The sequence below is a fragment of the Cervus canadensis genome, chromosome 11, assembly GCF_019320065.1.
Source record: "Cervus canadensis isolate Bull #8, Minnesota chromosome 11, ASM1932006v1, whole genome shotgun sequence".
Taxonomy (NCBI): domain Eukaryota; kingdom Metazoa; phylum Chordata; class Mammalia; order Artiodactyla; family Cervidae; genus Cervus; species Cervus canadensis.
In genome coordinates this window covers 14,923,539-14,928,809 of record NC_057396.1, presented here as the reverse complement: position 1 = coordinate 14,928,809, position 5,271 = coordinate 14,923,539, and positions in this window count along the sequence as shown.

Sequence of the window (5,271 nt, the reverse complement as noted above, 5' to 3'; positions counted from 1 at the left end):
CATAAAATGAGGTCTTCCTCATTTCCTTTTACAGTTGTATAGTACTGTGTAAAATTCTGTGCATGTACTATAGTTTACCCAAATTGTTACTTATTGATAGATATTTGAATTCTTTCCAGGCTTGTACTCTAATGAGTAACTTTGTTCCCTACTGCGTTTTAACAGTAAAAGTACTAAAACAAGAAAAATTCACAAGAGACATTAGGACTGAAAAAAAAAAAAGATAAAATCAATCTATTTGATGAAAGAAAATTCATACTTTATGGCAAGATAAGATAAATTTAGGGCAGGCGATCCTAAGATGGTGGAGGAATAGGACAGGTAATCAACTTCTCCCCCACAAATTCATCAAAAAACATTTGAGTGCCGAGAAAATTCCACAGAACAACTTCTGAATGCTGGCAGAGGACATCAGGCACCCAGAAAGGCAGCCCATTGTCTTCGAAAGGAGGTAGGACAAAATATAAAAGATAAAAAGGGAGACAAAAGAGGTAGGGACCGAAATCCATCCCGGGAAGGGAGTCTTAAAAAAGAGAAAAGTTTCCAAACACCAGGAAACACTCTCTCCTGCGGGTCTGTGGTGAGCCTTGGAATCTCAGAGGGCAAAATAACCTGGAGGAAAAATAAATAAATAATTAAAACACATAGATTACATGCCTAACAGCAACTCCCAGCGGAACAGCAGCCCAGACGCTCACATCCCCCACTAGCAAGCAGGGGAGGGGCAGGGAGCAGCGGGCTGCATTGCTTAGGATAAGGGCCTGAATGCCCTGAGGGCAACCTGAGGGAACTAGCTTGAGACAGCAACCCAGATTGTGGGACAACTATCCCTCGATCCCGCGAAAAGCCCTAAAAATGGCCAGGCATGCTCACAGAACAAAGGACTGGGCAGAGCTAGCCGGCTGTGAAATGGCCCATCCCCCACCAGAGATAGGCAGGCAAGGGCAGCCAGAGCCAGAAGGGGGCAATTGCGGCCCCAGAGAGGCATCCTATACCAAACTGCAATCAGACTTTGTTGCTAACCAAGACTTCTTGGGATTCTGGACGGTCGACATCTGCCCAGAGGGTCGCAGACAGAGACTAGCTCCCCAGAATAGACACACAGCACACCTGAGAAGGCACGCCCATTGTACACCCAGAAAACAGAGCGGCTGGGATGGGGGGAGGGGGTAAGTCATAGCCTTCAACTGGGGGCGACTACACGCACCAAGGACCTGGTCACCTGAGCTGCTCAGACCTGGAACGGGAGCAAAACGCAGGCCCAACCAAGTCTGCGCCTTTGTGGAGTACCCGAGAACCTGAACCTGAGTGGCTTAGACCTGGGGAGTGCATGCAATCCAGGGCCCCCATCAGACAGTTCCTGGCAGAGCAACCTAGAGTCTGAGCAGTGTAGAATGGGAAAGCACACACGCCGTGAGCGGGGGCAAACCCAGTGTGGCTGAATCACTGTGAGCACATGCCAGTGATATTTATTTGCAGGATTCCTCCCTCCCCACAGCACGACTGAACAAGCGAGCCTAAAAAAAAAAAAAAAGTGACCATCACCGCACACCTGGTGTCAGGGTGGAAATTAGACACTGAAGAGACCAGCAAACAGAAGAAGCTAAAATAAACAGAGGGAAACACTTTGGAAGTGACAGGTGCAACAGATTAAAACCCTGTAGTTAGCACCGACTATATAACAAGGGGCCTATAGACTGGGAGAAGTACAAGCCGGACCAAGGAACTATCTGAAAATGAACTGACCCCACACTGTCCGCAACAGCTCCAGAGAAGGTCTTAGACATATTTTTACTATTATCATTTTTTAAATTAAAAAAAATTTTATTTATTTATTTATTGTTATTTTTAAGTCCCCATTACTCCTTTAATTTTCATTTTTATAAACTACTATTACCTTGCAAAAAAAAAAGAAAGACCTTATATTAAAAGCAAACTTCATATATATATATTTTATAATTTCTGTGCCTTTGTGTTTTTTTGTTAGTTTTGTTTTTTGTTTGTTTTTTGTTTTTTCTTTGTTTTTTTTAATATTATATTTTTGAGAATCTAACCTCTGCTCAAGATCTGTAATCTTTGCTTTTTGGTATTTGTTACCAACTTTGTACCTTTAAGAACCCAATTTTCAGTACACATTTTTACCTGGGAGTGAGATCACTGGCCTGATTGCTCTCTCCCCCTTTTGACTCTCCTTTTTTCTCCACCAGGTCACCTCTATCTCCCCCCTCCCCTTTTTCTTTTCTACCCAACTTGGTGAATCTCTTTGTGTGTTAGGGAACTGATTCCTGGCTAGATCTGTCTCTCCCCTTTTGATTTCCCCTCTCCTCCTCCTGGTCACCTCTATCTCCCTCCTCCCTCTTCTCTTCTCCATGTAACTCTTTGTACCTCTCCAGGTGTCCCTAACTGTGGAGAAACTTTTCATCATTAACCTAGATGTTTTATCATTGGTGCTATATAGATGGAGAAGTCTTGAGGCTACTGTGAGATTAAGACTGAAAACCAGAGGCAGGAGGCTTACGTCCAAATCCTGAGAACACCAGAGAACTCCTGAATCCAGGGAACATTAATTGATAGGAGCTTATCAAATGCCTCCAAACCTACACTGAAACCAAGCACCATCCAAGGGCCAACAAGCTCCAGAGCAAAACATACCATGCAAATTCTCCAGCAACACAGGAACATAACCCTGAGCCTCAATATACAGGCTGCCCAAAGTCACACCAAACCCAATGACATCTCAAAACTTATTACCAGACACTTCATTGCACTCCAGAAAGAAGATATCCAGTTCCACCCACCAGAACACCGACACAAGCTTCCCTAACTAGAAAACCTTGACAAGCCACCCATCCAACCCCACCCACAATGAAGAACCTCCACAATAAAGAGGAATGACCAACTGCCAGAATACATAAATGCCCACCAAACCAAACAAAAGAGGAAGAGATAAGGAATCTACCTGATAAAGAATTCCAAATAATGATAGTGAAAATGACCCAAAATCTTGAAAATAAATTGGAGCTACAGATAAATAGCCTGGAGACAAGGATCGAGAAGATGCAAGAAAGGTTTAACAAGGACCTAGAAGAAATAAAAAAGAGTCAATATATAATGAATAATGCCATAAATGAGATCAAAAACACTCTGGAGGGAACCAACAGTCAAATAACAGAGGCAGAAGATATAGGATAAGTGAGGTAGAAGATAGAATGGTAGAAATAAATGAAACTGAGAGGAAAAAAGAAAAAAGAATTAAAAGAGATGAAGACAACCTCAGAGCCCTCTGGGACAATGTTAAATGCCCCAACATTCGAATCATAGGAGTTCCAGAAGAAGAAGACAAAAAGAAAGTCCATGAGAAAATACTTGAGGAGATAATAGTTGAAAACTTCCCTAAAATGGGGAAGGAAATAATCACCCAAGTCCAAGAAACCCAGAGAGTACCAAACAGGAAAAATCCAAGGCGAAACACCTCAAGACACATATTAATCAAATTAACAAAAATCAAACACAAAGAACAAATATTAAAAGCAGCAAGGGAAAAACAACATATAGCACACAAGGAGATTCCCATAAGGATAACAGCTGATCTTTTATAGAAACTCTTCAGGCCAGAAGGGAATGGCAGGACATACTTAAAGTGATGAAAGAAAATAACCTACAGTCCAGATTACTGTACCCAGCAAGAATCTCATTCAAATATGAAGGAGAAATAAAAAGCTTTACAGACAAGCAAAAGCTGAGAGAATTCAGCACTACCAGACCAGCTCTTCAACAAATACTAAAGGATCTTCTCTAGGCCGGAAATACAGAAAAGGTATATAAACATGAACCCAAAACAACAAATTAAATGGCAACAGGATCATACTTATCAATATTTACTTTAAATGTAAATGGGTTGAATACCCAACCAAAAGACAAAGACTGGCTGAATGGTTACAAAAACAACACCCTTATATATGTTGTCTACAAAAGACCCACCTTGAAACAAGGGACACATACAGACTGAAAGTGAAGGGCTGGAAGAAGATATTCCATGCAAATAGAGACCAAAAGAAAGCGGGAGTAGCAATACTCATATCAGATAAAATAGACTTTAAAACAAAGGCTGTGAAAAGAGACAAAGAAGGACACTACATAATGATCAAAGGATCAATCCAAGAAGAAGATATAACAATCATAAATATATATGCACCCAACATAGGAGCACCACAATATGTAAGACAAATGCTAACAAGTATGAAAGGGGAAATTAACAATACCACAATAATAGTGGGAGACTTTAATACCCCACTCACACCTATGGATAGATCAACTAAACAGAAAATTAACAAGGAAACACAAACTTTAAATGACACAATAGACCAGTTAGACCTAATTGATATCTATAGGACATTTCACCCCAAAACAATCAATTTCACCTTTTTCTCAAGCACACATGGAAACTTCTCCAGGATAGGTCACATCCTGGGCCGTAAATCTAGCCTTGATAAATTCAAAAAAATTGAAATCATTCCGAGCATCTTTTCTGACCACAATGCAGTAAGTTAGATGTCAATTACAGGAGGAAAACTCTTAAAAATCCCAACATATGGTGGCTAAACAACACACTGCTGAATAACCAACAAATCACAGAAGAAATAAAAAAAGAAATCAAAATATGCATAGAAACAAATGAAAATGAAAACACAACAACCCAAAACCCATGGGACACTGTAAAAGCAGTGCTAAGGGGAATGTTCATAGCAATACAGGCTTACCTCAAGAAATAAGAAAAAAGTCAAATAAATAACCTAACTCTACACCTAGAGCAACTTGAAAAGGAAGAAATTATGAACCCCAGGGTTAGTAGAAGGAAAGAAATCTTAAAAATTAAGGCAGAAATAAATGCAAGAGAAGCAAAAGAGACCATAGCAGAAATCAACAAAACCAAAAGCTGGTTCTTTGAGAAGATAAATAAAATTGACAAACCATTAGCCAGACTCATCAAGAAACAAAGGGAGGCTTTTGGTAAGATGGCAGAGGAATACGATGGGGAGACCACTTTTTCCCCTACAAATTCATCAAAAGAACATTTGAACGCTGAGCAATCGTCACAAAACAACTTCTGACCGCTAGCAGAAGACATCAGGCGCCCAGAAAAGCAGCCTATTGTCTTCGAAAGGAGGTAGGACAAAATATAAAAGATAAAAAGAGAGACAAAAGAGCTAGGGATGGAGACCCATCCCGGGACGGGAGTCGTAATAGAGGAAGTTTCCAAACACCAAGAAA